Source organism: Rousettus aegyptiacus, unplaced genomic scaffold, assembly GCF_014176215.1.
Source record: "Rousettus aegyptiacus isolate mRouAeg1 unplaced genomic scaffold, mRouAeg1.p scaffold_m13_p_16, whole genome shotgun sequence".
NCBI lineage: Eukaryota > Metazoa > Chordata > Mammalia > Chiroptera > Pteropodidae > Rousettus > Rousettus aegyptiacus.
Genome location: NW_023416291.1, coordinates 21,456,064 through 21,468,138, shown reverse-complemented (window position 1 = coordinate 21,468,138; position 12,075 = coordinate 21,456,064). Strand labels below are relative to the sequence as shown.

General features: G+C 34.9%; 1 protein-coding gene across 9 annotated transcripts in view; it reads left to right on the top strand.

The window, feature by feature from the left end:
- The window catches only part of KIF13B (kinesin family member 13B), a 166,546-nt gene that overhangs the window by 23,917 nt on the left and 130,554 nt on the right, over nt 1-12,075 (top strand). Inside the window, exon 1 of one of the 9 annotated variants that reach the window (XM_036233592.1) lies at nt 11,015-11,715. The exons of the other annotated variants lie outside the window; for them this stretch is intronic. The gene's annotated coding sequence lies outside the window, so the exon portion shown is untranslated. Of the gene's footprint in view, nt 1-11,014; nt 11,716-12,075 lie in introns of those variants that run through there. 9 annotated transcript variants of the gene reach the window in all.

Sequence of the window (12,075 nt, the reverse complement as noted above, 5' to 3'; positions counted from 1 at the left end):
TCCTGGATTCAGCATAGAATTATCAGGTAATACATGATATACTAGATAAGATCTCTAATTACAAATCTACAAATAAAGTTTAGGTAAAACTATGAAGCCCCACTATTGAGGTTTTAAAAATTTGTCTTTTTAAAAAAATTAGTAGTATAGGAGTTGTTGCTCTCATAAACCAGATATTGTATAAGAATGTAGACTTCAGTTTTAAAGGTGGACGTAGCAGTGCTACAGGAAATATGACATGAGAAACCAATCCAACCCCAAATGTTACTGTATCCCAATACCTTAGGAACCCTTGTCATCCATTTAACAGTTGAACATCAACTCTTTGCCAAGCATCAATCTAAGAGTTAGGATAATCTTTATTAATTTTTAGTTCCACTAAGTTGTGGATAAATTATTTTTGGCACGCAGTATCTAAATACACTAGTAAAACAAAAAACAAAGCCAAAAGAAGACTGTAAAGTAAAAAGAGAAGTTCAATTATTCTCATGTGGACTTTGTAAGGTTAGATTTTTGCACTCAGATTTGAAATGATTCTATTGTTTAATTTTGAACATTGCACATTTTCTTACGAGAGTTATATTTAGCTAAAATGAAAAATTATTATTTTTTTTTTTTGCAAATTAGTAGTTAGAGTTCTGTAGCTCCTTAAATTTTTCCTTAGAGAGTTTGTTAAGAAGTTAAGTTTGTTACTCATTGATACAAAGAACAAACTGATGGTCACCAGATGGGAGGAGGATTAGGGAGATGAGTGGAAGAAGGTGAAATGGATTAAGAAGTACAAATTTCCAGTTATAAAAACAGTGACAGGGATTTAAAGTACAGTATGGGGAATATAGTCAATAAAATTGTAATAACTACGTATGGTGTCAGGTGGGTACTAGACTTATTGGGATGATCACTTCGTAAGTTATATAGATGTCTAATCAGTATATTATACACCTGAAACTAATGTATGTCAAATAGAATTGAAAAATAAATTTAAAAATAATTTTAATTTGTCAAGTATCTTATATGATGGTGAATTTCACATTTGCTTCACTTTTAGCAAACCAAGTTTATATATGCTTATAATTAAGTAAAGTTTCTATAAAATGGGTGATAATTAAGAGTAATAATAAATCTTCATGTTTTGAGCCTTATATGAAACAAGTCAATAATCCATTTGTTCTACTTCTAGGAAAACTGAAATAGAATTTATGTAAAGATCATTTAGTAGATAAAAGTTGGATTTGCCATTTAATTTGAAAAACTTTTTGTTATGGAGGATTTAAAAGATTTGCCAAAGAAGACAGAATAGTATAATGAACTCTTAGGTGCTTGTCACTCAGCCCCCAAAACCATTAACCCATAGTTAATGCTGTCCTACCCACGTCTTCAGCTCTTTCCCTTCTTATTTTGAAGTAAATCTCATTTTACCTACAAATATTTTAATGCATATTTTATTAGTTTTACCATACCACAATACCATTATTACACCTAAAAAATTAACAATGATTATGTAATCACATAAAATTTTTAGTCATTGTTCATGTGTCCAATTGTCTTGTACAGTTTTTTCCCTAAAGTTTGTTTCGAATAGCATTCAATATGGTCTACACATTGTGATTGAATTATATGTCTTTTGATCTGTTAGTTCCTTGGTTGTTGAAGATATTGGATCATTTGTTCTGTAGATGGATTAATAAGTGAATTTGTTACAGAGGATATATTATTCTTATGTAGATGCTAAATCTTTCTGATTTTTCATGTGAATATTTTTATCCTGACATTCTTTTTCATTCTCTCTGACCTACTTAGGACTGTAATTGTTTAGGTTACAACACAGGCTTTAACTGGTTTCTGGAACCCAATAATACCAGACTGATCTTCCTTCAAGCCCACTTCTATTTCCTGTAATGTTTTGAATTTAGAGCATGTGTTATTTCTGCTAATTAAGGACTGTCACTGCTTGGGTAACATCTTTTATATATTTGACTCACCTTGTTTTCGAATGCTGGTACTGGTCGGTTAGTTTTTTCCTGTGTGTTTGAGCCTCCCTCCCCTTGTAGACTGTGGCTGCTTGAAAGCCCAGACCACTTCTTACATTTTGTGCTTCTTATAGTACTTTGCAAGTAGAAGGCAATCAGTAAATATCTCTTGATTGTTGACAACTGTTCTTCAAACCCCCCTTTGCTGATATTCTGATAGTTGGAAGGGTGATTTGTGAGTCTGGGAGTTGGATTTTATGAAGACTGTTTCTCAAGACAATGGTAGAGTACGATGAGCCATCTCCATCCACTCTACCATGTAGAGTGCAGTTTGCTAGTAATAGATACCCTTTCTTGTCTGCTAGATATGGTCTCTTGTTTACTCACAGAGCACCACAGCTTTTGTTTGCTTTTGCTGTTTTGAGAATCTTTTGTTTCAGTGTTGTTTCATCGATTATAAGTTTGCTCTTTCTTAGTGATCTGATATTAGGATCATAGTGTAGGATGGATTTCCTTTAGGAGGAATTTCCCAAATATTATATAATTATGTTTATCATATATAGTGTAGATTGTTGCAAACCAGGGGTGTCATAAGCTACATTTACCCATAGATGTGTTTTGTTTGGCTGCAGTTTCAATATTTAAAAGTCAAGAGGTTTCATATAATTTACAGGTTTTCTTAAATAACCTGAAAATCTGGCAACCTTAGCCTTGCTGCCTCCTTTGACAAGGTCATGAGCTCTTCAGGTCCCCAGATAGTGGACTCTCATTTTGTTATTTGCCTGATCTCTTTGAACCTTTCCATTTACAACCCTGGGTGTAGATTCTAATTGGCTTCAGTCACAAAACATGCCCTTTTCTGACCTTGGTCCTGGGTTTTGAGGCTCATGTTGCTTTTTGAGACCATCAACCTCTGCAATCTGAATATGTTATATTCTCAATTTTTCTTTAGTTTATCAGGTTTAGCCATGTAAATTACATAACTGTTGACATGACTTTGTTTATAAATTATCAAGTGTTCAGCTTAATACATTATATTAACTTGTAAAAATGTAAAACAATGCTATTCGTTTACTAAATATGTATTTACACTTACATGTTTTTTTTTGGGGCATAGTGTTATTTTTTAAATGTTATTTATATTAATGTGTAATAAATTTTGCTATTTTTAAATGAGTTAATAAGATAGTTTAAAAGTTTCTCAGCTTTAATTTCTAATTCAAAAAAATATTCATAGGCTATAACCCACATTAAAAAACTCTTTAGGGTCCTCAGTAATATTTAAGAGTGTAAAAGATTCCTGATACCAAAGAGTTTGAGAATCTCTAATTTAAAGTATAATATGTTAGCCCAAGTTAATTTAAATTGTTTGAGACACCCACCAAAATTTTAGAGCACAATCATTTTTGTCTTTTTAAGCAATATCGTGTAAATAGGTAAATCATCTCCAGGTCCCTGCGAAAGTCTGTTTAACCTGTACTATTTCTGAAGTGTATGGCATTATTTAACTAAGACATTTTGAGCAAATAATTCTATGAGTTCAGAGTTCCAAGAAATTTCACCTTCTACCTATTGGAGTAGGAAGTCAGGGATTTCCTGGTTCTCAGCCTTTCTGATTATTCACTTGCTCTTGGTAGAGAGAGGTTGTTGGGTAAACAGTAGGAAGAGGATTTGAAGAACTGAGATGGAAGTTTGATGTGATTTGGGATTTTTGGGGGCTGGGGGTGGCTTTCAAATGAGACTCAGATGCTAGAGGGTAAGAGAATGTGCAGTTATGGAGAAGAAACTGAAGTTTCCTGGAGAGCAGAGGCGGTGAAACAGCCCTGCTTTTTTCCTCGGGAGAGGAGAGAGCCTGGAAAAGAGGGTGCCGTGCCACAGATTCCTGAAGTGTCCCCCTGCCTTTCCGTCCGCCACCAGCTACCCACTGCTTGTCCCCAGCAGAGGTGTACAGAGGGAATCTTTCTTCTGTCCTCTCTTTACTGTGGCTTACTCTGCCCTATTATTATAAAGTCCTCACCTTTTGTCATTGGAGTAATAGAGCTGTTAAGGGAGATGCAGGGAGAGAAGGGGAATTCTTTGGCTTTTGCTGTGGTGAAATAAAAAGGGAGGGAGACAGGATGGAAAGAGATTCCCAATGGCTGTAACCAGGGCAGGGGAATTCCCAGGCCAGTTCATGTGGGCAGCTGTCCAAGTAGGACAGTACATATAGTCAGGACACACACGTCTTTTTCTTTTCTGGTCACAAATACCTGCCTCATCAAATCAACGATTTTTTAGATCCCTTCATGTTAGGAATTGAAGCCTCTTGAATTATTATCCTTAGGATAATAAGGGTACCAAAGGATATATAGGTATAGAGTATCTGTTAGTATCTAGCGTAGGGTTAGGCATCCATGTGCTCTAGCAATGCCTTTCAATTGAAAAACATGACGTAAATTGTCCTGTTACCCTAAGAGGAGAGTGAAAAGTCCTTGGCCTACATCTCATAAAATTTCCTTCATGGTGTTGAACTGAGACAAGCTCTAAAAGTCTTAAAGGAGTATATGTGTAGAAGACAAGATTAGTTGTTATTTTAGCTATAGTAATGATTATTAAAGGGATTTTGGCCCTCAGTATATACTAAAATTGATCTAAAAAAAGGAAAACATTTTTGACAAATCAAAATTCTGCTTACTGTTGACAAAATGGAATTATTTGATTTTAAATGTGTATGTCAAATATATAGTAATTTAACAAAAACTTAAAAGACTCAGGTGTCAGCAGAATGTAGTCACTGCGAAGGAGTAAAGGATGGAAAGACTAATTTTATTCCAAAGTATAGTAATTCAAATTTCAGGATATTTGTTATTTTTTATGATGCTGAAAATTTGCAGGTTCTTTGGAAATTGAATTTGTAATGTATAAGCAGTTTTGACATAGTTCTTTATCTTGCAAACTGGGATTTTTACAGCTATTTTATGCAATAATACGTGTATTTCTAATTCTCCATTAAGGCAAACCTTTTCCTCTTTATTTTTGAGATGGTATAAACATTTATAAAATTATCAGGTTTTCAAAAAATAAATTTATTTACCTTGTGAAATGAAAACTATGATAAGAATCTGTGTATATTAGCTTGTTTTTATAATTTTACTTTATTATTATGTTTGATTTACATATTCTGTGTAGAAGAAAATTAGATGACAGTGTTTTGATAATATGCAACAAATAAACTTCCTTGCTCAACTTTATTTTCATAAAATATTACCACAACAGAAACCCCATGTGTAAGCAAGATCTTTGTGAGTTCAGTTATTACTCTCACTTAGTCACTCGTCCAGCCTTAGCCATCCTTGCAATCTGCAGTACTCTTAGGGGGATTGGCAATTGCAATGTGATGGGAGGAACCAGATACTGTATACACATTTGGTTACTATTTCACATTAGTCATTCTAATTGGATTATATAAGTAGTACAGGAAAACCCTATTGTGTGAAAACCTTTTCTCCGAAAGATTTATTATGACTGTACCCAATGCTAGCCTTTATCCACTGACATCAGGAAGGAGGCTTAAAAGTAGGATACGGGGACAGAGACTAATTCAAAATTAAGTCATATCTTGGCACTGAACTAAAACTTTGTGCCTTGCCATTTCCGTAAGCTTCACTGCAGTTTTCTGACTCCAAGTTCCACCTTTATCCCCTGTATCAGACACCTCTTATGTGCTGCTTCAGTCCTCTTGGCCTCACTCTCCGCAGAGCCTTTGATCACTTTTCACCCCTGGCTACTGGACCCTGACCAACTTCACGTGGACATAGTCTGACGCGTCATGCCTCGCTCCCCTTCCCCCTCTTCCCTGGGACTGTACTCCACTATAAGCCTCCTAAAGAATCCATGCTAAGAAGATCCTTTTTGTATGCCTTTGGTCTGCATACAAAGGGATTCTCTTATGTATCAAACTGTCATTTGATCTGATGTGTTTTGGCCTGACTTGCTACTGATAATGAAGATCTGAACGTAAAAATTAGGAAGAGGATAAGTCTGTACTACCTAGACTATATTAATTTTTAAATTTATCAACCTCATAAGCATTAGGAAGAGTCTAGGGTTTAGGTACTGCTAGTGGAGTTTAACTATCATCATTGCTTGTAAGGATAGGAAAAGGCAAGAATGGGTTGAAGGGCATTGGAGAATATGTCATATTTTAAGTAATATTTTTTAAACAACACTGGCACATGCTAGATACTCAGTAAATGTTTATTAGCTGGGTTAGACATGTAATAAACTATCATGTCACGTTCCTAATAACAAATCATGTCCTTTGGCTTTTCATTGACAATAATTTTAGGTGACAAGCTGTGCTTCTAGGTATAGTTTCTTAACCCTCCAGATAGCAACTACGAGATGTTTATTTCTGGGACTGTGGGTTTCCTCTGAAGCGCATCAGTTTGCATAATATCGTGCAGAGTTGGTTTCCTTGTTCTGAGCAAAGAGCTATTATTATCATAGTAAAAGGAACTCAGTGGTTAAAGTCTTTGAATGCTTAGAAGGTATAAGTAATGCAGAGACAGTACAGAGTTCTTGGAAATATAAGAAATGAACAGAATTTAGTTTCTGACTCTTTTTATTGATGATAAATAGCATTTGTTTATAGGCATTATTATTGCTTATAGTGTGTTGAATCCTTTACAAAGGTTTTACCTACAAGTTCGACAAAAATACCAAAAAAGATATAGACACTGTGATTATCTCAAAATTTTCATAAGGAATGAGGCAGGAAGGTGTTTTACAAGATTGTACAAGATCACACAATTAGTAAGTGGCGGAGCTGGGATTTCAGCTCAAGTTTGCCCAAACTAATCTCTCCAAAGCCAGAAGCTTACTGCTTTCTCATTGCCTTCTAGGATTTTACAAAAGAGTATCTTCTTAATCTTTAAATATTTGAAAAAATATAATTGGTTAATTCAGATTAGAGCAAAACTAGGCATTCGACAATTGTCATTTGATATCTAATATATACAACCCTGGCTGATAAGGGAAAGATAAATATGACATGCTCTTCTGTTATGGAATTTACATTCTGGAGATAGGGAAACCCATACATAGCTAAATATGCTATATCTATTAATTCATTCGACAGCTATTAATTGAGTGCCTTCTGGATGTCAAGATGTTGTTGATCCTAAGAAAATGATGAACAAAAAGGAATTTGGTCCCAGACTTCATGGAGCTTATTAGTTCATCAGGGGTATTATAAACTGGTTTAAGCTATTGATTATTTATAATCAGATTATTAGTAACCTCCTATGATTAGAGCTAGCTGAGAGTTTACAGCCTTCTGCCCCATAACCATACTATCAGGGAGTATGTTACCATGCAATTCTGACTGAATTCTGCCATGTATTTATTAGCCGGCAGGCACAACATTAGTCATAGAACCTGTTCCTGGAAGCTCAATGAAGTCGTCACCACCTTGCTAGAAAGTGTCTCTTGAGACAAATGGGGTAGGATTCAAATCCTTCTGGTTAGAGTTATGTGACAATCTGAATTCAGGTCTGGATAGATCCCTAGGCTAAGAACACTAATACCAATGGTACAGGATGCTAGCTTTGTGAGAATCTTATACTTTGTTCTCCCAAGAATGAGGTACCTGATTATATTTCTAGTCTATTTTACACAGTTTATGTTAGTCTACATAGTTTTGACACTATGCATTTACCAGTGAAAAATTACTTCTGACATTCCTTGTGCTGATTCACAAGCCCACTAGTGCTGATTAGGAAAAAAAGTTAGCTGAAGGCATATAAAACCTGTTTCTAGAGAAATTCTTAACCTATTTTGCCATGAACCCCTTTGGCAGTCTGATAAAGTCTGTGGACTCTTCTTAGGATAATATTTCAAAAATGTAAAATGCAAAGGATTACAAAGGAAGCCATATATAATGAAATATAGTTATCAGAAATATTTTTAAAGATGTATCATACATCAATATGTGTTTCTTTATTATAGTATTAACTACAGGATCTAGTGTTGGGAATAATAGCTTTAATTTAAACGTTGTGATGCATGTAAATACAAGATATTTGCAACAATTATCTGAAAATAGTTGTGATTTTTTTTATTGGTGACAAAGTCACTATTAATATTGTATTTTATTGCCTATATTTCTAATTGAGGGTAGTTACTAAGTTTCATAAGTTAGCAAGAATTAAAAGTGTAATTTTTTCCCCCATCCATCTTCATGGACACCCATTCATTCTGTCCAGGTTAAGAGTCCCTGCTCTAGAGTGTGCATTCTTGACTATAGTCTTTCACATGCTGCCTAATCCACTCCGGAGTGTATATTCATGATCAGGATATCAAATGTTAACTAATTATCCCTACATGTTGGTTAAAACTAACACTTGCATTTGCCACTATTTTTCTTTGTGTGTGTGTGTAATTTAGTAGGGATGATGAGAATACAGTGTGTGGAGTTCCATAGAAAAGAGTTATGACGTGTCGTGGGATTATGCTGAAGTGTTTTTAAATAAAGGCAAAAGGATCTTGTCTAAAATAAAGACAGTTAGGGTAAGAGAATTTAGACAAGCATGAATGCAGTTATGTATGCTAAGGCTGTTAGAAAAAAATGGGGAGAGAGAATGAAAGTAATAATTGCTGTAATTCTTTAAGTTTGAAGAAGACATCACAAAAAAATATATGATTAGGGCTTCGTTCTCTCTGGTTCAGAAGTAAAGATATTTCAGATGTAGTGAGCGGCATGACAGTGTGAGTGGAAGACAGAAAGGCAGAAGGGAGCCGCACACGAAGGAGGGCAAGGTCCGGGAGGTTCTTCTGCATATGAGTGACATAATTACGCAGACACAGTTACAAGCACTCTACACATGTTAAGTTATTTAATGTTCACAGCAATCCTGTTGTTATTTGCATTTTACAGATGGAGAAACAGGCATGAAGAAATTAAGTGTCTTGCCCGGAGTCAAAACTAGGCCTTGCCTGGCTCCACTGCACTCAGAACAACTCAATACAAGGTTACACTGATGACAGTGGGGAGGACAGGTTAGCCTGGAGCATGACTGCAGATAGGAAAATCAGGTCAGAGACTGTTAAAATGATACTCCCAAGAGGTAGATTTCCAGCTTGGAAATCTACACGTTTATGTTTTCAAGTTAGACAGTAGCCACAAAATAGGAAATGAAAGTCCAGTGTTTCTGAATAGAGATTTCTCCCAGCCTGTTTTAAATATGTGCTCAGCTGGGTCAATTCCTGTGTTACAAGTATCTCTCCCCGACTAAAGAGTGTTCATTATGGGCAGGATTTTTTTGTAACTACCAGTTAATATTTACAGTAAACACCCACTTAGTTAGATAGGAACACAAATGTCATGTCATGTGGTTACTAAGCTTACAGTTGTACAAGATACTTAACACCTTGTCACAGCAAAGGAAATTTTCAAAATCTGGCTCATTTGCTAGCATTCATTGTGCGAAAACTCAAAAAAATGTGAGGGAATGTTTTAGTTCAAGGGCAGACCAATAATACATTCAGAGTCTGGAGCAAGATTGAGTCATCTTTGATGTAAAATACAGCTAACACCCCACTACATCCTGACTTCCTAGGCCCAGGGAAAGAGGTTTCTGGAAGTATAGTGAGTTCTCCAGTAAACAGTTTCGGGAGAGCTCAAAAAATGTGAATTTACATGATTGCCTGGCAGGTTAATAACCGAGATCCATAGTTCTTCACATTAGAGATGATTGGAGCTAAGTGGGAGTTTACAAAACATACCTAATCCACATTCTGCATTTACAGAGGAGCTAAGTTCCTGGTCACAAAGCTTTCTATTGGCCAAGTCCAGGTTCAGCTTGGGGCCTCACTGATTTGACAGACATTACTTAGGAGGCTGTGGGCGAGTGGTGGGGAAGGCCTTGCCCTGCGTGCTTACCCATGCAATCAATCCTTCCAGCTCTTTCATTACTCTCACAGGCCCCAGAGCGATGCCTCTTTATCTCAAACTCCCTGATATTCCTGGTCAGAAATATTGTTTTGTTTTTAACCTACCACAAAGCAATGAGGATTTTCAGGTCAGTCAAGTCTAAATGTTAAAATGCTGACCCCCTCAATCGCTCAGATGTGTTGCCCTGCATTCCCATTGTTTCACTTCCCATATTTTCATTTTTCACTTTCATACTGACTGACTAATGGCTTGATTTAAACTGTATTTTTTAAAAATTAATAGCTTCTGTTTAAATTTAGTTGTTAATTCCACTTATCAAAGTGTAGCTTTCCAGGCTGGAAAACAGAAACAACTCTTTTTCTATTCTTAATGCTCAGTGCTAGGGCAAGCCATTAATTGGAAGGCAGAGCACTTTCAAACAGCTAAAGAAGGAAAACTGGAATTATTCCTTTAGGATGCATTGGCTATATGCACAGATAAAATTTTTATGCCATTTCTTTTAGGTTTTTGATGTACCTTATTCAATAAGGATTCAGTGAGGTAGTTAAAACATTTTTATTAAGTCATATCATGAAGTATTTATTTCAATTACAGTCAGTTCTCATCTCATTTTAAGCTATAAAACAATGTTTTCTACCACCTGTTAACAAAAAACATTTTATGCCAACTGCTAGAATGGCTTACAGTTCTATAAATTCTTGTCTTTCATTAAGTACATAGGAAAAGTCTAATCTTGATGTTTAAAAAAGTTCATGGACTACTTTCTTATTTTGGTTAATTATTTTTAAAAACAACATACCAGAGTTTGATATGGAAGTTAACCTAAGGAAAACTATGACCTCGTCATATTCCTTGTTTTGTAAATAGCTTCTAGTTTTGGGTACATGTTAACTTTTGTTATTACAGATCAATGAAAAACAGCATATTCATCTATCTTGTCTTTTAACCATTTTAAATTACTAGATGTATATAATTTAAATCTGTACTTGATTACCATTTATCTTATAAAATGTATTCTCTAATATAGTTTTCTTTGGAATGAGTGTTCAGACTTTTATTAGATTTTAAAAAGAAGGTTATTTTAAGAAAATGTTTTACCTGATTTACCTGATTATTTTGATAATAATAAAAATTTACTAAGATACATAAGATAAAGATTTGATAATAAGCCACATTCTAGTTAGATTATAGGGCAAACTTTTCCATATATCTAATTAGCTAAATATGCAACTTCAGTGTTTGGAGGAAAATATATTTAAAGTATGTCATAAGATGAAATCATTTTGTCAAATAGTATTGTTTTATCAAGGTATAATGAAGTTAACGAGGTTTGATTTTTCTCAAACCTTCTGAGTTTCAGAGGTTAAGCAAAGTTCTACCAAGTGAAACAATAGCAAGTGTAATTAGCTTGATAAGTTATGATAAAGTCTTTGGCATCTATCCAAGAAACAGAAAATGAGTACAGTCTGACCTGGGTCGCAACTCCTTTTGCAAGGCAGGTCGTTTCCAATTCTTTGCTTTCAGGAGACCTACGTGATTCGTTAGTTTATCGGTCATTAAAAATAATATTCGATGTTAGGTCACTATGTGATTTTTTGGGGGGGGGGAGTATGGAGGACGTGTATCATGACAGGAGTGCAGAGATCTGAGTGACATTGCTATAAGAAACCTCCTTCTGCTGCCACCCATCCTGCTATACGCCTGAGCAAGGTTTTCAGTGCTTCTCTGCAAAAGAAAATAGGAGCAGCATTACCGCTCAGCGCCGTCTCACTTCAGTGGTCACAGTCATTCCACGGATTCGTTTCATTAAAGGTGCTTTTCCAATACAGTTTTTGCTTTTTTATGTTTATCAAAATTTGTAAGATAATTGTTTATTCTGATTAATCATGTGCTACTTATAATTGTATTGGTAGCTCAATGCAGAAGACGAGTAGCCACAGAAATTTAAAATTTTAATTTATATAGATGTTTTTGCAGAAAATAATGACTAACAAATAATGGTTAACAAAAAGACTTTAGGATAAAATGCTTTGAGGAAAGTGGAATGGAAATAAGAGTTCAGGAGAAAAAAGTGAAGGTATTATATCACTATTAAAAAAGAGTTTTTTTGGTCATTAAAAATGATTGATAATATCAATAATAAAATATATTACCCACATTTACAAACATTTA